General features: G+C 39.8%; 1 protein-coding gene, 1 long non-coding RNA gene and 1 other non-coding gene across 5 annotated transcripts in view; 2 read left to right on the forward strand and 1 right to left on the reverse strand.

Moving 5' to 3' along the window:
* Positions 1 to 639: 639 nt before the first annotated feature.
* Positions 640 to 7,462, forward strand: LOC144378113 (uncharacterized). The gene is made up of 5 exons (XR_013439655.1): positions 640 to 2,843; positions 3,250 to 3,326; positions 5,833 to 5,901; positions 6,324 to 6,465; positions 6,723 to 7,462. It is a non-coding gene; the product is annotated as an uncharacterized LOC144378113 (long non-coding RNA).
* On the reverse strand, positions 5,751 to 5,856 carry LOC120886964 (U6 spliceosomal RNA). Its single transcript, XR_005730147.1, has one exon. It is a non-coding gene; the product is annotated as a U6 spliceosomal RNA (small nuclear RNA).
* Positions 7,463 to 11,718: 4,256 nt separating the features above from the next.
* The window catches only part of Itch (itchy E3 ubiquitin protein ligase), a 122,257-nt gene continuing 110,142 nt past the window's right edge, over positions 11,719 to 23,833 (forward strand). The window contains exons 1-2 of one of the 3 annotated variants that reach the window (XM_005329914.5): positions 11,719 to 11,864; positions 15,628 to 15,704. The gene's annotated coding sequence lies outside the window, so the exon portion shown is untranslated. Of the gene's footprint in view, positions 11,865 to 15,419; positions 15,441 to 15,627; positions 15,705 to 23,833 lie in introns of those variants that run through there. The other 2 variants (XM_040276584.2, XM_040276585.2) reach the window with 2 other exon arrangements.

Consider the following 23,833-nt stretch of genomic DNA (forward strand, 5'->3'; position numbering starts at 1 on the left):
TGCCAATGGATTTTTTACTTTATTTGTTTGTTTATATTGGTGCTAAAGATTGAACCCAGGGCTTCATACATGCCAGGCAAGTGTTCTACCACTGAGTCACAACCCCAGTCCTTTTTATTTTTTATTTTAAAGCTGGGTCTTGCTGGGTTCCTAAAGGGGACCTGAAGTTTGAGCTGGAGCCTTCTGCCTCAGTCTCCCAAGTTGCTGGGGTTACATGGGTATACCACTGTTCCCAGCTAGCCTATGTATTTCTTCTCTTTTAAATGTTTTTATTAGTTCATTATAGTTTTATGTGATAATGGGGTTCATTTTGACATAATCATAAATGCATGTAATATAATTTTCTCATTTTCAATCCCTAGTACTTTTCTTTTCTCTCCCGCCTCTCTCTCTCTCTCTCTCTAATTTTAATGTGGACAGACAAAATATCTTTATTTATTTATTTATTATTTTTAGGTGGTGCTGAGGATTTAACCTAGTGTCTCATGTGTGCTAGGCAAGTGCTCTACCACTGAGCCACAACTCCAGCCCCCCTCCCCTCCCCTCCCCTCTAACTTTATCCCCTCCCCTCCCCTTAACTTTATCCCCTCCCCCTTCTCTACTGATTTTTGTAACATTTAGTATTCTATAATAGTGTTCTATAATTTTTATAGTTTTATATATAACTAGAGTTATATATAAAAGTAGAATTCATTGCAATGTATTCATATGTGCACATAGAATAACTTGGTCAATTTCATTCAGCAATATCCTTTCCTGCCCCTCCACTCTTCCCCTCAATCCCCTCCCTCACCTCCAATATTCTCCTGTTTATTTTCATAAGACTCCTCCCCCACCTTTCTTTGTTCCTTATTTTTCTCTAGCTTGTGCATATGAGTGGAAAAATTTGAACTTTGGCTCTGAGTCTGGCTTATTTCACTTAGTGTGATTTTCTCCAGTTCCATATGTTTATCAGACAATAAAACAATTTCATTCTTTTTTTTTGACCAAGTAAAACTCCGTTGTGTAAATATACCATGTTTTCTTCATCCATGACAGACAACTAGGCTGGTTCCATAACTTGGCTATGGTGACTTGTGCTGCTATAAATATTAAGAAAAAAATATATATACATATCACTATAGTATGCTGATTTTAGTTCTTTTGAATAAATACCAAGAAGTGGGATAGCTGGGTCATATGTTGGTTCCACTCTTTTTTTGTTTTGTTTTGTTTTTTGGTTACTGGGGATGAAACTCAGGGGCACACAACCACTGAGCCACATCCTCAGCCTTGTATATTTATTTAGAGACAGGGTCTTACTGAGTTGCTTAGCACCTGGCTTTTGCTGAGGCTGGCTTTGAACTCATGATCCTTCTGATTCAGCCTCCCAACCCACTGGGATTACAGTCCTGTGCCACCTGCTTTGGCCATTCCTAGTTTTTTAAGGAATCTCCATACTATTTTCTAAAGTGGTTTTATTAATGTGCAGTCCCACCAACCATGTGTACCCCTCCTCTGCATTCTGGCCAGCAATTATTGTTATTTGTATTCTTTTATAAATAAATTTTTAGACGGCACAGCAGTGCATGCCTATAATCCCAGCAGTTCTGGAGGCTGAGGCAGGAGGATTGCAAGTTCAAAGCCAGCTTTGGCAACTTAGTGAGGCTTTAAGCAATTTAGCAAGACTTGTATCTAAATAAAATGTAAAAAGGGCTAGGGATGTGGCTCAGTGGTTGGATTCAATCCCCAGTACCCCCCCCAAAAAAATTATTTATTTTTTTTTGTTATATATGAAAGATGAACACAACACCTTAATTTTACTTATTTTTTATGTGGTGCTAAGAATTGAACCCAGTGCCTCATACATGTGAGGCAAGTATTCCATCACTGAGCTACAACCCTAGCCATGTTATTTGTGTTCTTGATGGTTGCCATTCTAACTGGGTGAGATGAAATTGTGTCATTTTGATTTGCATTTCCCTTATTGCTAAAGATGTTGAACATTTTAGGATAATTGTCTTCTAAGATAACTTTGAAGAGGTATAATTGTAATACCATAAAATTCACCCATTTAAAATATACAGTCCAGTGGTTTATAGTAAGTTTCTTTTTCTCTTTTTTTTTTCCTCCTAAATTCTGGGATTAAACCCAGAAGCACTCTACCACTGAGCCAAATCCCCTATCCTTCCTATCTTTTTTTTTTTTTTTTTGGTACCAGGGATTGAACTCAGGGGCACTTGACCGCTGAGCCACATCCCCAGCCCTTTTTGTATTTTATTTAGAGACAGGGTCTCACTGAGTTGCTTAGGGCCTCGCTAAATTCCTGAGGCTGGCTTTGAACTCTTGATCCTCCTGCCTCAGCCTCTCAAACTACTGGGATTACAGGAATACACCACCATGCCCAACTCCCCTGTCCTTTAAAAAATTTTATTTTTAAATTTTAAGACAAGGTCTTGCTAAATTGCCAAGGCTGGCCTCAAACTTTCGATCCCCCTGTCTCAGCTCCCAAGTAGCTGGGATTACAGGCATGCACCACCGGCCCAATTTATAGTAAATTTCTTGAGCTGTGCAATCCATTAGAAGATTTTCCTCACTCTGGTAAGATCTCTCATGGCTGTTTACAATGAAATCCCAATTCCTACCCTCAATCCCATTCTACCTCCCTGCCCCAGGTAACCACTCACATACTTTAAAAAAAAATTTTTAATAATTATTCTTTAGTTTTTTCCGCAGACACAACATCTTTGTTTGTATGTGGTGCTGAGGATCAAACCCTGGCTGCACGCATCGCTACTGCTTGAGCCACATCCCCAGACCAAACACTCATGTACTTTCTATCATTGAAGATTCGTCTTTTCTGGGTATATTTTTTTTCATTTTCCTTGGATAGCTGCGTAGAAGTAGAATTACTGGGTTGTATGATAAATTTGTGTTTAAGTTTTTAAAAAAGCTGCCAAACAGTTTTCCAAAATGGTTGTATCTTTTTTTGTATTCCTATCAGCAATATTTGAGACTTCTAATTCTCCACATTCTTGTTAATATTGTTATTGTCTCATTATTATAACTATTCTAGTGGGTGTAAAATGGCATCCTGTTGTGGTTTTAATTTACATTTAACTTATGACTAACAAAGTTGGGCATCTTGTCATGTGCTTTTTAGTCATTCTGCATTTTCTGTTCTTTCTTTTTATTTCTTTTCTTTCTTTCTGCAGAGGTGCTTACCACCAAACTTATCCCCAGCCCTTTTTATTTTTTATTTTGAGACAGGGTCTCTCTAAATTGCCCAAATTGGTCTTGAATTTACAATCCTCTTGCCTCAGCCTCTCAAGTAGCTGGAATTACAGGTATGTGTCACTGTACTTGGCTTATTTTCTCTTATTTTATATATCTTTAAAATTTTTTGTCAAAGTATTTTGTGGTTTTGTTTTGAATACTGAGCCACTGAGCTACATCCCCAGCCCTATTTTGTAATTTATTTAGAGACAGGGTTTCACTGAGTTGCTTAGCACCTTGCTTTTACTGAGGCTGGCTTTGATTCTCCTGCCTCAGCCTCCTGAGTTGCTGGGATTACTGGTGTGCACCACCTTGCCTGGCTTGTTTTGAATGACCATTTATGGCACTATTAAAATCATCTTTTATACATCCATCGATGCATAGCCCCTTGAAAGACTTTGGCTTAACTGTGAAGGGTGAGGGCCCTAGAGTTGGACTGCCAAATTTGAATTCTAGTGCTACCAGTTACTAGCTGATCTCAAATTGGTCACCTAATGGCTTTTGGACACAGTTGCCACATCTGAAAAACCAAACTCTAACTTTTACTGCACACTTGGGCCTCTCCTGTGTCAGTTCTTATTTTGTCCTCCCTTCATAAACCTAAGAGGTAAGGCATTACCTCTACTCCTTCTTGAAGATGAGGAAACAGCCTGAACCCAGGTGACTGGACCAGTTGACCTTGTGGAACCTGCCCCTCCTCCATCCAAATCTATAAGGTCCTCAAGCACTGAACAAAGTCATACATTTGCATATTTCTAATTATACCTTACTCCCAGTCAGGAGAAGTTTACCTGAATCAAGTTTGAGTTCTGAGATTCCTGGGAGTGTTTCAATCTGATACCTTCCCAGCTTGCATAAGGTGACCTGGATGCTGGTTGCTTGATTCTATTTTTGCTTGAGGAATCTGTAGGTGTGCTTTTAATCTTTTTCTTTCTTTTGTTTTCTATTTCTTTCTTTCTTTCTTTTCTTTTCTTTTTTTTTTTTTGGAGGGGGAGTACTAGGGATCTAACCCAGGGGCGCTTTATACTGCTCAAGTCACATCCCCAGCTACACCCCCCCCCCGCCCCCTGCTTTTTTTTAATATTTATTTTTATTTTACTTATGTATTTTTTTTAATGTGGTGCTGAGGATCGAACCCAGGGCCTCGCATGTATAAGGCAAGCACTCTACCGCTGAGCCACAACCCCAGCCCTATTTCGTATTTTATATAGAGACAGAGTTTCACTGAGTTGCTTAGCACCTCACTTTTGCTGAGGCTGGCTTTGAATTCCTGTCTCAGCCTCCTGAGTTCTTTTCTTTTTTTAAAAGGCAGACTCTGGTTGAGTTCACATCTTCAGTGAGAACTCAAGAAAAAAAAAAGTGATTGTGTAGACACGGGCTGATGGTGCTTTACTGGAAGAAAGACCACAGATTTGAAAACAAGAAAAGGGGGAACCGATTCTGCCACTTGCTAGCTATGTTACTATAGGTTGGTTACTTTGCCTCTCTGAGACTCGGTTTCCCCATCTGCATAATGGGGTAAATTACAGCTATTGCTTATTGAGTGTTTGCCTGGCCTTGTTCTAAGTGTTTTTCATGTACTAGCTAATTTAATCCTCACAACAATCCTCAAGATAGGGCACATTACTATTCTCATTTTCATTATTATTTTTAAAAAATATTTATTTTTTAGTTGTAAGTTGTAGTCAGACACAATACCTTTATTTTATTTATTTATTTTTTATGTGGTGCTGAGGATCGAACCCAGGACCTCGCATCTGTGAGCTCTTCTGCTGAGCCATAACTCCAGCCCCTCATTATTATTTTAATTAGTGCATTATAAATATATATATGTTTCATTGTGGTATATGTGTATATGATCATAGCATAATTTGGTAGATTTTGTCCCCAGTAGTTCCCCATGTATCCCCTTCTCTCTCCCTCTCAGTCTTCTTCCTCAACTCTATTGGTTTCTCTTCTATTTTTGTGAGATTCATTTTTTTAACTTATTTTTCTTTCTCCCTCCCTCTCTCTAGCTTCAATATGAGATAAAACATTTGACCCTTGGCTGTCTGAGTCTGGCTTATTTTATTTCGCCTGATGTTTTCCAGCTCCATCCATTTGCCAGCAAATGACATAATTTCATTCTTTTTTCATGGCTGAGTAAAACTCCATTGTGTATATATACCATGTTTTCTTTTTCCATTTGTCAAACACCAATGCTGGTTCCACAATTTGGCTGTTGTGAATTGCGCTGCTATAAACATTGGTATGCATGTATCACAGTAGTATGCTGATTTTAGTTCTTTTAAAATATGGAATGTGCATCCATTAGTGGCACATGCCTGTAATCCCAGCAACTTGGGAGGCTGAGGCAGGAGGATTCCAAGTTCAAGGTCAGCCTCAGCAACTTAGCAAGATCCTTTCTCAAAATAAAAATAAAAAGGGCTGTGATGTAGCTCAGTGGTAAATCATCCCTGGGTTCAGCCCCCAGTACCAAGAAAAAAAAAAAAAGAAAGAAAAAGAATGGCTTCATGAACTTGCATGACATCCTTGTGCAGGGACAATGCTAATTTTCTCTGTATTATTCCATTTTAGCATATCTGCTAATGAAGTGAGTACACTATCTCCATTTTATAGATGAGGAAACTGGGAACACTGGTTGGGGTGAGTATTTGATAAGGGAGTGCATATGAAACACTTAGGACACCATTTAGTAATTACAGTGTAGAAAATAAACATTAGATGTTATTTTTTTATTTTACTTGGAGGCATTTATATTTACTATCCCTGATTACTACTGGAAACAGCAGTGCCCAAGTACATACAGGATTTTTTTAGAGAGTGAAAAAAATTTTATCACAAGTAAGTTACATGCAATATTTGACCATGTTTATAGTATTATCCATTGTTAATTCAAAATTCAAATTGAACAGGGCATTCTATATTTTTACTTTCTAAATCTGGCAACCCTATCTGGGGCAGAACTTGCAAACCTCATTTTGCAGATGAGGAAACAGCCTCAAAGAGAGAAAATAATAGAGCTATGGCATCAGGTCTTAAATAGTCTCTTTGGATCCACATCTCAGGTTCTCTGAAGCCTGGTCCAGTGTCTTCTCTCCATTAACACACAGCTTTTCAAGTCTTTTGCTGCCTCTGGCAATTGAAAGCAGAGCGGATCCAGGGAAGAAGGGGACAGCCTCATGACTAAGTGTTCTGCAGGGAAAGCTGGTAAGTGACAGGCGGCATGTGGGCCGCTGGGGTTTCTCTCCCAAGTCCTTCCAGCTCTGCGACCAGCTTCTTTCCCTCCTCCTCTTCCAAGAGGCCTTGGAACCTCCTTCCTTTGCTGGTCTCAGACTCTTCCAGGCTCCCAGCCCAGGTTTAGCACCCAGGACATCAGATGACCCAGGTGTTCTGAGCAGAAGGAGGGTGAAGGTGGCACAAGGCATTATCACCCACTGTTCCTGTATTTTTTTTTTTTTTAACAGATCTGAGTTCTGGATCAAGGAACCTGGAAGAAAAAGCCATACAGCATGAAAAAATGAGGAAATGGCATGGCTGGGATTGGGGGACTTAGCTTCTCCCTGGAGAACCATCAAGTACCTGCCCTGAATCTCCTTGAATCTTCACAGCACCCTAGAGGTAGAATTCATTATTTTCATAGAGATTTGGATACTGAGGTCCAGGTGAATTGTCCAAGACCCCCAAAGCAATGTAACAGTAGTGGCTGCTCCTTTGAGAGTCTTTCTTGGCAGTTTCTTTTTTTCTCCTCCCTTTGCCTGGCATTCTAAATTCTAAAGGAAAGCTGCACCTAAATGGTTAAGACATTAGTTGCTAAATAATTTTTCTTTAGATTTACAGAATCCAGAACATCTGACCCTCAGATGACATCAGGATTTGTAAACTGCTCCCCTTCTTTAATTCTGTGCATCTCCTAATACAAAGCATTTACATTGCTGTGATGGAACTTGTAGAAAAAGAATATGTTTGTAACTAGTCCTTGGAGGTCAAAGTTGATTGGGGGGGGGCAAATACAAGCCCTAGAATTGGAAGACAGCACTACCCCCAACCCCCACTTAGCCTTCCTGCCTATCACTCCTTTCCTTCCCTATAAAAGCCCCATGCGCCTCTGAATTCCCTAAAATAGTGCTCTGAGGCAATAGTGCTCCCCACCCCATCTTTCCAGGATGCTGGTCCCAGTAAATAAAACTGATTTTCTTCCCACAAACTTTAGTCTCCCTAATATTGATCTTCCAGAGCTGGGAATGTGGCTCAAGCTGTAGCGTGCTCGCCTGGCATGCATGCGGCCCGGGTTCCATCCTCAGCACCACATACAAAACAAAGATGTTCTGTCCGCCGAAAACTAAAAAATATTAAAAAAATTAAAAAAAATTGATCTTCCAGAGGCAAGCAAGTTGTGGAGAGAAGGACTGGATTTTTGATCCATATACCTTGGAAACCTAAATTATTAACTCTTGCTAGAGCACTGTCTCCCAGATCATAGCTGTTGGGATTAACAAGATTATGATAGCATAGTCTAGTAGTTCTCAAAATGGGATCCCTGAGCATCAACATTGCCTGGGAACTTGTTAGAAATGCTCAGTTTGGGGTCTGATCCTAGAACTTCCTGGCTCTGGAATTCTGGGGGTTGGGACAGAGGGTGTAGCTCCGTGGCACAATATATGCCTGTGCCTAGTATGCCTGAGTGCCTGGATTCAATCTCTAGCACCAAAAGGAGAAGAAAAAAGAAAAAAAGAAAGAAAGAAAGAAAATGAAAAAGAACCAACACAGTGGTGCATGACTATAATCCCAGAGACTTGAGTCCGGAGGTTTGCAATTTGAGGCCAGTCTTAGCAACTTAGCAAGGAGAGACCCCGAATCAAAATAAAAATTTTAGAAAATTAAAAAAAAAAAAGGGCAGGGGATTTAGCTCAGTGGTAAAGTGCCTCTGAGTAAAAGAGTGAGAGAATGAGAGAAAGGAAGGAAAGAAAGAAATTAATTCTGGGGAAGGCTGGAAATAGCTTACTAGATCATGCCTAGTAAGCTTGAGATGCTAGGTTTATTCCCCAGTAGTTGGGGTGGGGCAATAATTCTAGGAGTGATGCCTGGCAATCTGTACAAGTTTTCCAAGTGATTCTGATGCATTTAAAGTCTGAGGATCTTTGGCATGTAGTAGAAGGATATAAGCAAAAATAACTGAAAATGGGAGCAGACCTCGGATCAGCAAGCTGTCTTTTTTAAGCAGTGGTGGAATGACATATGGCACATTTTCAAGGGAGAAAATGGTGACTGGTTACAAGAGGGGTCTGTGTTTTATAGGTTACAATGAGGATGACTTAATCATTGCAGACTTCAACAGAACATGTTGGTTTGGGACGTCATAAAACAGCCTGTAAAAGTCTGAAACCCATTTTTTCTGGGAAAGGATGAAGAGTCTCGAGCCCAGCGCTCATTGCTTATCTTCTTCCTCTAGGGTTCATTGTCACCCGGAAAAGATTAATGTTTGTCTTCTTCCCAGTGATTGTCATTTTCCATATCTTTCAAAGGAGATGCATTTTTGGAACAAAATTAATATATATTTAAAGCATATATTTGTTTTTGTAAACTCTTATTGATATATAATGTAAATAGAGAAAAATGCACAAATAAATATACATCTTGATGAATTTTCACAAAATGAGCATGCCTGGTCACCCAGATCAGGGCAGAGAACAAGCCCTTTTGTGTCTCCTTCCTGGTACTACCTCCTTTCAAAGGCTAATCACTGTCCTGACTTCTAACATCTTAATTTTTCCAAATGTTATACAGTAAAAGATATGGAAGATCAAAACCCCCAAAATAGTGTGGCCTAGGAAGAGGGAGTGAGGAAGAAGGCAACACATTGGTAACATTGATCTTTTGCCAATACATTCTTTCCCAGTGACAGGACAATTCCTGGGAAGGAAACAAACATCATCCAGTGACAAGACAATCTCTGGGAAGGAGATATCCATCAAGTTTAAAATGGCTGTTTCTGGGAGGAAGCTAAAGCATTGATCCTTTCGCAAATAAATCTTTTCCCAGTGATGGTACAATGGGACCTTGAAGAGATAAGCACTGAACACTGACCCCAGACCCTCCATTCTTCCCCAAGTAAAAACACTGCCCATTAAGACAAATTTCAAATTCTCACAAGTTATTTCCTGAGTGTCCAAACTGCCACACTCTGTCAATAATTAGGTCACCTTTCAGTGTAACATATATAAGCACAGATTCCTCCTTTGGTCAGTGCTCATTTTCCATCAGGAAAGTGGGTTTATCAGATGCTGAATAAAGGCTGTGCTGACCCGTGAAGTTTGTGCCCGCCTCGGTCATTTTGTGGTAACATACAAGTTTTTAAAATTATAGACAACAAGGAGCTAGTTGGATCTTTGGTTCCTAGTTCTTTGACTGGTTCTCGGACCAGTTCATTTCATTTAGACAGTTTTCTTCTCTAATACTCATACAGATATTTCATACCTGAAAGGATTGCTACGTTTCCCAAAATTGCCTGGTGACAAGAATCACCGAAGAAAATCCAGATTCCCTTACAGCATAATTTTTTAAAAAAAATTTTTAGTTGTAGATGGACACAATATCTTTATTTATTTACTTATTTTTATGAGGCGCTGAGGATTGAACCCAGTGCCTCACACGTGTGAGGCAAGTGCCTGAGCACTGAGCCATAACCTCAGCCCAACAGCATAATTTTTTTTAGTGGTTCTATTAAACCCAAGTTCTCATGCATAGTCAAGTGCTCTACCACTGAGTCACATCCCCAACCCATAGAGCATTTCTTTATTTTTAGTTGTTTATAGAAATTTATTCTATTTATTTATTTTTATGTGGTGCTGAGGATCAAATCCAGTGCCTCATACACCTGCTAGGCAGGTACTCTACTACTTATCCACAACCCCAGCCCTAGAGCATAATCTTTTTAAAAAAATGTGTGTTTGTGTGTGTGTGTGTATGTGTGTGTGTGTGTGTGTGTGTGTGTGTGCGCGCGCGGAGGGTTTACTAGAGATTGAACCCAGGGGCTCTTTGCTACTGAAATACATTTCTAGTCCTTTTTATTTTTATTTTTTATTTTGAGACAGGGTCTCACTAAATTACTCAGGCTGGTCTGGAAATTGCAATCCTCATGCCTCAGTTTTCTGAGGAGTTGCTGAGGTTACAGGCATGTGCAACCAAGTCTGGCTTTCTTACAGCATAATTCTTAACAGGACAAATATTGGTTGTGGGTATATAAGAATTATTTATTTTACTCTTTCATGTCTAAAACACATAAATAGATATGTACTATGCTATAAGATTAAAATTTCAGGGAGAGGATGATTAGGAGGAAAATATGTTTAAAAATGCTTCTTGGGGGGGGTGTTGAGAAACATGCCTTAGTGCAGTGATTCTGCTAATGTGGACCTTGGTTAAAAAATGCAAATTCTTGGGTTGGGGTTTATAGCTCAGTTCAATGTTCAATCCAGAACAGCAGGGGGAAGAAAAGCAAGTTCTCAGGGTCTGCTCAGACCAGTGAATCAGAAACTCTGGTGATGGGGACCAGCAATCTATGGTTTAAAAAACTTTCTGGGTGATCCTAATGAGTAGTAAAGTTTGAAAACTACTGCCCTATAGAATCTGAATGGGGTAAGGGACCAGGAATATATGATTTTAAAAAGTTCTCCTAAGACATAATGTAGGAAAGAAACATGGACAAGACAGTTTCAAAAGTACTTGAAAAGTGTAAATGACATCACAGATGGTAAAACGTTACTTCCTTAGGAGGAAACAGAATAAACAATAATAGCAAAGGTCACTAATTTCTGAACACTTAGTCGTGCCTCTGAGTTGTACTTGTACAGTTCTATTCTCAGAATCCACAAAGGAGGTTAAGAAGAGCGACTCTGGAAGCCTCTGCCTGTGTTCCTATCCAGGTTGCGATTTGGTTTATGGACCTGTAAAATGGGGGTAATAACGGTGTACTTTTCTCACAGGTCTGTTGTGAGGATTACGGGAGGTTGCTCGCTGTTCCGTTCTTTAATACCTGCCATGTTGGCACCAATAAATTGTTATCATCCCTAAGAACACCCTGTTAAAAGGGCGGAGAAAGGAGGATTTTAACCCAATCATATGTGTCTCCGAAGTGTACATTCCTAAGGACTATAATCCAATGTGATCTCAAATTGTGATCCCAGCTGTCAGTAGCATCATCAGACAACTTGTTACAAATGCAAATTATGAAATCCCAATCCAAATCAGAAATTGGGGGTGGGGCCCAGCAATCTAACTTTTAAAATGCCCTTCAGGTGATTCTAATGCACACTAGAGTTTGGACATCACAAGTATAGTCTTTAAGGGTTCTGGTAAGGCAGATGTTAAAAAAAAAAAAAAAAAAATCCTGAAGTTGCCGCGAACAACTCAAGGTCCCTCTCACCTGGAGGTGGGAAAACTTAGTGATTTGGCGCGCAAGGCCTGCTGGGGCTTGTAGTCCGGACCGATTCCGAGGGAAGGAGCCTGCGCACTGGCCGCTAACTTGGTCTAGTCGCTGTGGTCGGGGCTCGGGACCGGCTGCCATCTTAGTCGAAGGGACTGAAGATTCGCCGCCGCCCCAAGTCCCGGTAAACACCCGCGGGCGGACTGGGAGCCGTTCTGGGGACCGGAGGGAGCCTGGATGAGAGTGCCTGGGGGAAGGAAGGGGAGATGAATGCGGCGCTCAAGCCGGGGCGCCCTAGCGGTGGCTGCTCCTTCCTCTCTCAGAGCCGGTGCCCGTGGGGGGCGCGGGGAGCTTGGGCTGGTGGCCCGGGCTGGGCAGGGGTGGGGGGGCCAGCCCGACGCCCCGAGAGGCAGTGCCTGGTCGAGGCGCCTGGAGCCCCTCGCCTGGCCGGCTGCAAGTTGTGAGAGGGCCGGGCTGTGTCGGACGTGGGCAGGGTCCGGCCCCGCGCCCCTCTGCCGCGCCCGGGGGCCACTCTCCAGCAGTCTGGCCTACGCGCGGGGCCCGGCTGCAGCGGCCCGCCCGGGCGACGTGGCTCTCTGAGGGGCGGCGGCCGGGCCCACCTGCCACCTGGCTGGCTTTCCCGAGAGTTTTCCAAGCCCCCTCTCGCAGGGAGAGCCCGACACGGCGGCTGCCTCCCGTTCTCTCTTCCACTCCCCTCTTCTCTCCATTGTCCCCTAGCGCGGTGGTCCCGGCCTGGACGCCGTCCCTGGCGCCCGCCGCCACGGCGCCGACTTTTGCAGACGTGGAGCTGTCACTGTCCTTCTTCCTGAGAGTGCCCTTTTCTTTGGCAGAGCAAAGAAAAAAGTAGCCGTGAACCATTCGGAGGGTCGAAACTTGATGAGGATATGACTTTTAAGTAGGGAATTAAACTTTTCAGACTTAGTTCCAGGCCGCGACTTAAACAGAAACACAAGGGTCAGTCTGTGCACCCTAGATAGAGCGTGGGCCTAAAGTTAGAGACATATCGGGTGAACTTGCAAAGTACCGGAGATTCACTATTGCCCTGTCAGTCAGCTTGTTTTCTGGGCTACTTTCGTATGCAAATCTTGTTACATTTTCTGCTACTCTTCAATGGCTGCAGTAAACTTATTTTGAAGTTGGGGGGGGGATTTTTCTTTCAAAATTAGGGAACACAAGCCAGCCATCTATCATTGCACTTAAGTGGGATTTTCTATATCTATTCCTAATAGATCCTGAGTATGTAAAGGCAGTGCATTTTCACTCTCAAAATTGGCAAAGAACTTGGTTCTCATTGGAAATCTGGCGAGAGTCAATGCTATGTAGTCCACAGTTTACTCCAGGTGCAGTTATTTCATTTTTCAGATTTAGAAATGAAGATGGAAATTCTCTTTTGAACAGTGAATGTATGTCCAAAAGGAATTCATTCATCTTCAGGGTACATATCACAGGGATGTAATATGAAATAACAAGTGCAGAATACTTCTTCATTTTATTTTGTTAAAAGTAATTACTTTATTTGTTTGGAAAAAACACACATCTTTGTACTTACTGGGAGAGAGATAAACTTGTGATCCCCAGATTTGACCACTAGAATAATTGGAGCTTTTTAAAAGTAGAAGTCCCAGGATCTCATTTCTGATATGATTGGTAGGTTTGGGTTGACTCCTCCCAATTTATTTTAAAAACATGCCTCAGGTAATTTTGATGATCTTGGGAACTACTAAACTGTAGACATACCAAGGACAGCTCAAAAATCTTTGAGACAGAAAAGAAAGTTTCTCGTTCTTTTTGGGGTTTGGCCAGAGGAGGAGGCAAAGCTTGGAGTAGAAGTTCCATTTTACATGATAAATAGAATGTGGTAGAGGTGGGGAAAAAGGACAGAGCAGGCAGAGGAAACTCACCTTAATGCTTTAATGTTATGTGCATATTCAGGGGATTTGAGAAAAAGGGTTCTGGGGAAACCGGGATTGGAATGGGGAAAGAGCATTTTTGGGACATGAGAACAGAAAAAAAAAAAAAAGGAGGCAACTATATGAAATATGAACAGTTCTAAGTATAATTCTAAATTTGAATTTCATGTTTTTAGAAATAACAGATTTTTAGACAGGAAGGAGATGTGAATACATGTGTGTTTTAGAAAGATGGCTCTGGTGACAAGAGAAAGAGTAGAAGAATGACTGTTGTAGAAGTCTAGGTCTTGAGAAGTGGTAAAGCTTGGAGGTAGGAATGATCAAGAAGTTGGATTTATTTTTCTTTTTTAAAATTTTATATTTTATTATTATTTTTAACCATACGATTGAAGTTGGATTTATTTTTCTACCAGTGCAATTGTGTTGCTAAATTTTTGGGTAAACACACACACACACACACATGTATTCATCATATATATATATAATTTTTTTTTCTGAATAAAGAGCTCCTTTTTTTTTCTTTCAAAAAACCCATTAGCATGTCTGAATAATATTGACAGGTTCTATATGTTAATAATAGCAGAGTGAATTGTTTATAAGCATCTTTGAGAAATTAGAACCAAATTAGGTGTAATTTGGAACAGATTTGGAGTTTGAACTGAAATTTGTGACTATCAACACTATTGATTTAGTCTTGTTAGAAGTGTTTTTCTTCTGGCTCACAGAAACTTTGTATTTGATTTTTACAGTTGGAAGAGATTATCTACTCCATAGTAGCAAATATATTTTGGTTTATAGGCTAACTGGAAATAGCTTCCAGCAACACTGTGTTAGGGATTCTGGTTGTGTGAGTTCTGTGGGGAAGTGTTGATTGATTAGTGATGCTACCAGAGGACAATTGCCTAATAGGTGATTTATAATGTTAGCTATATTCTATTCTTAGACTGGTGGCAACCTCTTAATTATCTGTTTATTTTTTAAAAATTACACATTTTACCTAAGAAAGTTAAGAGTCAGAACTAGAACTAGAACCAGGTTTTGCAACTCTTGGTTTGGTATTCTTCAGTTTATCAAGGTGAATTGTGCTATTAAAGAAATTCTGGAATTATACCAATAAAAAAAGATATTTCTAGCTTATGCCTCTTAACTGTTTAGGCAAGAATTTAATGAGGAACTTGGCCCAGATATGAGTTTTGTTATATTCATTCTGGCTTAAGAAATTTGTGTTAGTCCTGATAGGAAATATCTACCTCCCTTCTCCACTTCCTTTCTTGTTCCCCTTTCCTCTCAGTTTTGGGTTTTGGGGATTAGTTTCCTTTAAATGAATTAAGGAAAAGTATTCAAAGTTATTATGTTTTTCCCCCCTGTATTTGTGTTGTTTAGCCAAATTCTGGGCTCATAATAAGCATTCATAAAAGGCATGTTGATTTTTGTGGCTGTGATACTGGCTTTGAGTCAATATAAATCAGCAAGGGGATTTGCAGAATTGACTTCTAGCCTTCTGGTTGGGAAGTTGGCCCTCAGCTAAAAATGTTCAATTGGAAACTATCCTTATAACTAGAAGCAGTTAACTAGAAGATGTTCTTGTCCCTTTCCTCCTTCATTCTAGCAGTACACTGTCCTTGGAAAACTGCTGCCAGCTCAGCTTTTTTGCTTCTTTTCAGAACTGATTATACCCGGATCCTTGGAATGCTTTTTATTTTCCTCCAGATTGCAAAAAATGTCCTTATAGGCAATGACCCTTATAGACGGAATGTGTGTTTATATGGCCATCCTCATTTTGCTGCACACGTCCATTATACCCAGATGGGTATCACCCCATACTGTGTGTGAGTCATTTTCCCCTAACTTGTCCTTTTATCCTTCCTGCTCCATCAAAAATTCCCCCCCCCCTTTTTTTTAAAGACCTGTGTGGTGGTGGTGGGGAGAACCTTGTTCTGTGAGATTCACAAGGTCATCACAAATCTGATGTTTTTATGGGAGTAACTTGTTAATGGACCCTCCTTCCCCTCTCAGGTAACATGCATTTCACAGTGGCCTTCTGGAGACAACGCCTTAACCCAAAGAAGTGACTCGAACAGTGAGAAATTCAGGTACAGTGACATTCCTGTGGGTGATATTTGGGGACAGGATGGTACAGAGGGCAAGCCCTGGTCATATAACTGCTGTGGGAGATGTGGGGACAGAGCAGTGTTGATGCTGGCTGCATCAGTTGGTTGAAGAAACAAATAGACAGTTTGCACTTGGATCTGTAACCCAAATCCTTTGCAAGGATAAGCCTGTGAACTGCATCGTCTCTTAATCTGGGTCCTCTGACTTTTCTGTTTTTATAACTCCCTTATATATATACACACTTTTTCCACTAGTGCTGTTTTATAAATATTTACCTCTGTAAACTTGTCCATACACAGGCATATGTATGGTGAAGAAGTGGAGGAATTAAAAAGAAGTCAACATGGTATAGTAGAAACAGTTGAAAGAAAAGATCTGGATTCTCGTTTGATTTTGTCACTGACAAGCTGTGTGACTTGGCAATTTATTTAGTCTTGTTCAGTCTCAATTTATTATCTTTAACACAGATGTATTGCTTCTTACCTTCCATCTTGGCATGATTGTGAGGGTCAAATGAAGCATATTAAATCTTCAGAAAAGACTATGAATCTACAATTTATGACATTATTGCTGGGTGGAGTGGCACGTGCCTATAATCCCAGAAACTTTCCCTGAGACAGGAGGATTGCAAGTTTGAGGTTAGCCTCAGCAATATTGTGAGACCCTGTCTCAAAATAAAATATAAAGGGCTGGGGATGTAGCTCAGTGTTAGAGTGTCTCAGGGTTCAATCCCTAGTACTGCCTCCCCAAAAAACCCAAAAAACAAACAAAAAAAAGATATTATTTTGTTAACTAACTATCCTACAAATGCTTGAGACAGACTAGGGATGTCATATGCTTATCATAGTATCCCATTTGCTATTATTAAATGTATGCTTAATCTGTTTCTTTTGATAATTATGAAGAGAAAGGAAGGAGATGGTGGGGTGATTTGTGAGTGATACTAGAAAGGAAGTGGGTAAGAAGGAAAACAGTTAAATAAGATGGTAAAAGGAAGAAGTATTAAAAGATGACAGGTGAAAAGACATGAAAATGAAAATATATGGAGGACAGAAAAGAGGAAAAGGAATGGTGTTCTCTGCAGCAAAGAAACAAGGTAGCTTTCATAACTTTCATTTCTTTTTGGTACTGGGGATTGAACCCAGAGGCATTTTACCACTGAATTACATCCCCAGCACTTGTTATTTTTTATTTTGAAACAGAGTATCTGTAAGTTGTTTAGGGCCTTGCTGAATTGCTAAGGCTGGCCTTGAACTTGTGATCCTCCTGTTTCAGCCTCTTGAGTCACTGGGATTACTGTCCTGTGACACCATGCCTGACTAACTTTCATTTCTTTAATGATTTGGTACCTTACAAAAAGTAATGTGCTGGGAAAGATCATTTTCTATATCAAATATCTTTAAAATATTTCTTAAAGTATCGATTTTATCCCAAGTTCACAAAGCAGTTCTTTTTGGAAAGGTATGTGGGGTCTAGTCATGGTAATTTTCATTTCTTAAATTCTGTGATCATGGGCAGTTCACTTAAGTCTCTCTAGGATTCATTTCCTCACTTGTCTGTTGGATGTTTCGAATATGATCTCTCAGGTTCTTTCTGGCTTACTCTGATTATACTTAGTGCCTCATATGCAGATTGACCTTTTTTTTCTGGTCTTTGTTGACAACACAATATAGGACTAGTTTCAGAAATATTATAAGATTTTCTAATATTCAGTGCTTCATAAATGAGAAGCCATGTTTATCTTAATTTTTTTTTTCCCTGCTTTTGGTACTAGGAACTGAACTCAGAGGCACTCAACTGTTGAGTCACATCCCCAGCCCTATTTTATTTATTTAGAGACAAGGTCTCACTGAGTTGCTTAGCACTTCACTTTTGCTGAGTCTGGCTTTGAACTTGCGATCCTCCTGTCTCAGCTTCCTAAGCCTCTGGGATTACAGATATGTGCCACCGTGCTTGGCTCTTTTTATTTTTTATTTTGAGTCAGGGTTTTGCTAAATTGCCCAGGCTAGTCTTGAACTTGTGGTCTTCTTGCTTTAGCCCTATGAGTAGCTGGAATTATAGTCAAGTGCCATCATGCCTTGTTTAGTCTTTTGGTTCTTTGTTTGTATGCATGAGGTACTTGGGATTGCACCCAGGACTGCTCTACTACTGAGTTGCATCACTCCTATCCTTTTAAAAAAATTTTTAAAAATTTGAGGCAGAGGCTCCCTAAATTGCTGAAGCCGGTCTTGAACTTGTGATTTTCCTTCCTCACCCTCCTGAAATGCTAGGATTATAAGTGAGTGCCATAGTACCTGGTTAGTCTTGATTTTTGATCACAGAGGAAAGGATGCTAAAGAATCAATGTTAACGTTGTATATTAGAATTTGATTTTTTTTTGGGCGGGGGAAGTACTGGGGAGTGAATTTAGGGGTGCTTAACCACTGAACTACATCCCTAGTCCTTTTTATATTTTATTTAGAGATAGAGTCTAACTCAGTTGCTTAAGGCCTTGCTAAGTTGCTAAGACTAGTTTTGAACTTGAGATCCTCCTGTCTCAGCCTCTGGAGCTGCTGGATTATAGGCATGTGCCACCAGGCCCAGCAGAATTAGATAGGTTTTGAATTTTGATTCTACCATGAATTGGCAGTGTGGCATTGCCCAAACTGTTTGTTTGTGCCTTAGTTTCCTTATCTGTATATTGGGAATAGTTAAGGCATATATATCCATAGAGATCATGGGTTTCTGCTTGAACAAGGCTTGGCTCACAGAAAACATGAAATGCAAGTTGATAATTGTTGTCATTATTACCACCAACCTTCTTTTCTTAAATTATTATGTATTCATTCAGTAAGATTATTTAGGGAGAGTATGATAGATTCAAATGTTGACAAGAGCAAGATGAATAATTAAGTCAGTGTTGTCAGATTGGTACTTAAAGCTAGAAAATTCATGTTCTTTCAAAGGGTTAGCTGTTAAAGCAAATTTGACACACTTTTTAAAAAAAATATTTTTTAGTTGTAGATGGATGAAAACAATACCTTTATCTACTTATTTATTTTTATGTGGTGCTGAGGATCAACCCCAGTGCCTCACATGGGCTAGGCGAGTACTTTACCACTGAGCCACAGTCCCAGCCCTGGCACACTGTTTTTTTTTTTTTTTTTTAAATTAATTAATTAATTTTATAGTACTAGGGATTGAATGCAGGGATGCACTATCACTGAGTTAAACCCCCAACCCTATCCATTTTTTATTCTAAGGCAGAGCCTTGCCAAGTTGTCCAGGCTGGCTTCAAATTTATAATTATCCTGCCTCAGCCTCCTAAGTAGCTGGAAATGTATGTGCCCAGCTGGCTTACTATTTTTTTGTTAATTGAAGCAAAATTTATTCTTACCACAAAAAATAAGTAATGAGGTTATATTATTTAGCTCAGTTTACTACAATGTACATATTTTAAAACATGTTGTACATGACATATTCTTTTTATCAATTAAAAGTAAATTAAAAATTATTTAAGGTTTTTGGTATATATCTACACTATATTTGTCATAAAAAATTGAAAGTTTTCAAAAGGTTAAATAAGGAAATTGATATAAAATTAACAAAATTCCCTGGTTTTTTTATTGGGGGCAGTTACAGGGGATTGAACTCAGGGGCACTCAACCACTGAGCCTACATCCCTAGCCCTGTTTTTGTATTTTTATTTAGAGACAGGGTCTCACTGAGTTGCTTAGTGCCTCACTTTTGCTGAGGCTGGCCTTGAACTGGTGATTCTCCTTTCTCAGCCTCCTGAGCTGCTGGGATTACAGGCCTGTGCCAGTCACTGCGCACACCTGGCAAAATTCCCTGGTTTTTTTTTGGTTCTGGGGATTGAACCCAGGGCCTTGTGCATGCAAGGCAAGCACTTTACCAACTGAGCTATATCCCCAGCCAAAATTCCCTGTTTTAAAGTGCATAATTCACTTGAGTCACTCTTATCCTGGGGTGATGTGTGGAATGAATGTAGCCTGAACATCTTAACTTACCAGTTTTTACTTTTATTTGGTTTTCAGTTTTCCAGCATGAGCTTTTCATATCTTGCATTCATCTTAATTTTTTTTCTAAAGAGAATCTGGATATTCTGAGTTTATAAGAAATCTTTATTTTTAAATGTTGGCAACTTATGAATTCATAGTATAAGCACTGTGGGCCAAACAAATCACTACTGTGGGCAGAATTTGTCTTGTGGGTTACCACTTTTTAACCTCTGATCTGGGACTTGACTTTCTGCAGTATAACCCATGTTCTCTGCCCTCTGGGAAGAAAGTCCTTACCCACATAAAGATTTAAAATAGTTGAAGCAATACCTCAAAGCAGTCGAGTGCTGAATGAGGCCTAAATAGAATAATTGTTAAGGCATAGAAAAAGGAACTTATTTATGATTTGGATTTAGAATGTGCAGTTGTGCAGAGGCAGGAATGGACTTGAGGTAGGAGATTAAGAGGATTTGTGTGGTCCTGGTAATAGGAGAAAGCTTAGAAAAGCTAAGAATTTTTGTTGTTGTTGTTGTTGCTGTTGTTGTTTTTATTTTTGTGGTATCAGGAATGAACTCAGGGCCTCACACATGCTAGGCAAGCATTCTACCACTGAGCTACATCCCCAACCCTTAAAGACAGTCTTATTTTGGGATGAACTTAAGACCTATTGACTGAGAGGATAAAATGTTATTTTATAAAGATTTATTTGGCAAGATTGAGGTCTATAGTATAGGGCTGGGGAGGTCTAGAGGCTGGGGTAATCTGGCTGCAGAGATAGCAGTGGGAATGAAAAGAAAGGAACAAAAGCTTGTGTAAGAGGCCAACAATTGCCATAGATAAAGAGGGCCAGTTTTGAAGTTTTCCCCCTACTCTCTCCTGTAAAAACTAGGATGTGTGAAGACAATACTTTGTAAGGGCTATCCCTCTTTTCATGTTTTGGATCTTTTTAAAATTTGTTTTTCCTCAGTGCTAGGGATTAAACCCATAGCCTTACATGTGCTAGTGAAAACTTGTCATTCTGTCACTAAACTATATCCCCAGTCCCCATATTTTGGATCCTGCATCATCCCTCTTAGCTCCAGCACCCTTCTTAATGATGGATCTCATATATATTATGATTTCCCATCTTATACAAGTAGAAGAGAAAGAAAAGGAAAAACTAAAGTAGTTCAACTGCTTATCCTCTTCCTTTCTCCCTTCCCTCCCCTCCCCTCCACTTCCTTCCCTTCCTCTTTCTTTCCTTCCTTCCCAGGTCTGGGGATCACACTTAGGGTGTTCACCATTGAGCTACATCCCCAGCTCTTTTTATTTTGAAATGGGGACTCACAAAGTTATTTACCCAGGCAGACCTCTCAAATTTGTGATCCTCCTGCCTCAGGCTTCAAGTAGCTGGGATTACAGGTATGTGCTACCATGCCTGACTACTTATCACATTTCTAGCTTAGGGTTTTAGTGATCTCAGTTACTTTCTGATAAATTTCATTAGGCTTTAGTTTGTACATGGAATTTTTGTATTTACTAAGGTTTGGAAACAAATGGTTCACTGTTGGAAACGATATAGAAATTTGACACAATAATTTATGATTCAGAATTTTTAAAGTCACTGATAAATGTTTGTTTTGTTTTTTTTTTTTGAGAGAGAATTTTTTTAATATTTATTTTTTAGTTTTCCGCAGACACAACATCTTTGTATGTGGTGCTGAGGATCGAACCTGGGCTGCACGCATGCTAGGCGAGCGCGCTACCATTTGAGCCACGTCCCCAGCCCCTGATAAATGTTGTAGAAAGGTAGAATATGTTTATTCTGTATAGTCTGAGAGTAATTTTTAGGATTTTATTTTCACCAGGTTTTTTTTTTTTGTTCTGTTTATACTTTCTCATGAAATTTTTCTTGATGTATACAGGGAAATTATTCTTTATTCTTGATTAAAATGCAAAATGTTAACTGGGTGTGATAACACATATTTGTAATCCCAGCTATCTGGGAGAGTGAGGCAGGAGGATTATAAACTTGAGGCCAGCCTTGACTCTTTAGTGAAAACCTGTCTCAAAATAAAGAAGGGCTAGGGATGTAGCTCAGTGGTAAAGTGACCCTGGATTCTGTTCCCAGTACTGGAAAACAGGCAAAACAACTGAGTTTCTAAAAAGTATACAAAGTTGCTGCTGTCATAGGGATGCAACAGTAGGGTCAAATGAACTACATCTTAGTTTCATTTGATGGAGAAAGCTCTCTCTGTGTGTGAGTGTGTGTAAGTAAGTATGGCCTAACCTAGTTTTTGGAGTTCATTTGTTCTGAAAATGAAAAGGAGTTTTAGGTGGTTCATTTAATTATAGCTCTGCTTTGGAAATGGAAGGGAAAGAAGCATGGGAGAAAAATTAGCTGTGTTTGATTTTGTAGAAAGTCAGTAGTCAAAGGGAAATACTAGATTATTTTTATTCTGTTCTTGAATTTTTTAGAAGAAAAAAGCTATATTATATTGCCCCCCCCCCCTTTTTTTTCCCAGTGCTGGGGATTGAAGCTAGGGCTTCATGCATGCTAGACAAGCACTCCACCATTGATCCAGATCCCCAGTTCTATCCTGTATATATTGAAATATGCAGAACGTTGCTGTGCTGCTTTTAATTGTCCACAGTATTGCTGACGTTTATCTAATGTCTTGAACCCAGGGCCTTGTGCATGCCAGGCAAGCACTCTAACAACTGAGCCATATCCCCAGCCCCTTTCCCTATTTTTTAAAAAAATATTTATTTATTTATTTATGTTTTAGTTTTCGGCGGACACAACATCTTTGTTTGTATGTGGTGCTGAGGATCGAACCCGGGCCGCACGCATGCCAGGCGAGCGCGCTGCCACTTGAGCCCCATCCCCAGCCCCTGTTTTTTTTTTTATATTTATTTTTTAGTTGTAGTTGAACACCATACCTTTATTTTATTTATTTATTTTTATATGGTGCTGAGGATCAAACCCAGCACCTCACACATGCCAGGTGAGTGCTCTACTGCTGAACCACAACCTCAGCCCTCCTTTCTCTATTTTTTTATTCCTTTATTTCATTTTGCTGAAATTTAGGGAGGGAACAGATGTGGAGTGAAATGTTATGCTCAGTTGGTTGATTTTACTATATAAATTGATGTTTTTATTTCTAAGGGACAGAAAATTATGAAGATATCTGGCCTAATTCGTATTGTTTTTTATGGTTAAAATATATGTAACAGCCTGATATGATGGCACATGCCTGATATTCTAGTTACTAGGCAGGCTGAGGCAGGAGGCTAGAAATTTCAATGCCAGTCTGAGCAACTTAGTGAGATCTTGTCTCAAAAATTAAAAAAAAAAAAAAAAAAGGGGTAGTGAGGATACAGCTCAGTAGTAGAGCACTGGGTTCAATTCTCAGTATTGAAACACACACACACACACACATACACACACACACGCAAAATGTAAAATTTACCATTTTAACCTTTTATGCCCCCTATGCTGCTGGGAATCAGAGCCAGAGCCTTGTGCATGCTAAATATATGCTCTGCCATCTACCACTGAGCTGCAGCCCCAGCCCTAACCATTTTCATTAAAAAAAAAAAAAAAAAAAAATTTTTTTTTTTTTTTTTTTTTTGGTGGTTCCGGGCATCAAACTCAGGGTGCTTTAACGCTGAGCTCCATCCCAGCCCGTTTTATCTCGTTATTTATGTATTCATTTATTGGTAACGGGGAATGAATCTAGGGGCCCTTTACCACTGAGTATATCCCCAGCCCTTTTCATTTTTTATTTTGAAATAGGTGCTCACTAAGTTACTGAAGGCCTCACTAATTTACTGAGATTGGCCTGGAACTTTCAGTTCTTCTGCCTCAGCCTCCCAAATTGCTGGAATTGTGGGCATGGGCCATTGCACCCTGTTGTTCTTTAAATTTTAAGATAAGGTCTTGCTTAGTTCCCAAAGCTGGCCTTGAACTTGTAATTCTCCTGCCTTAGCCTCCTGAGTATGTGGGAATACAGACATGTGACAGGATGCCTGCACCATTTTTAAGCTTTTTAGTTCAGTGATGGTAAGTATATTTACCCTGTGCAAACTTTACCACCAGCCTTCTGCAGAACTTTTTCATTATCTGACTG

The sequence above is a fragment of the Ictidomys tridecemlineatus genome, chromosome 5 (assembly GCF_052094955.1).
Source record: "Ictidomys tridecemlineatus isolate mIctTri1 chromosome 5, mIctTri1.hap1, whole genome shotgun sequence".
NCBI lineage: Eukaryota > Metazoa > Chordata > Mammalia > Rodentia > Sciuridae > Ictidomys > Ictidomys tridecemlineatus.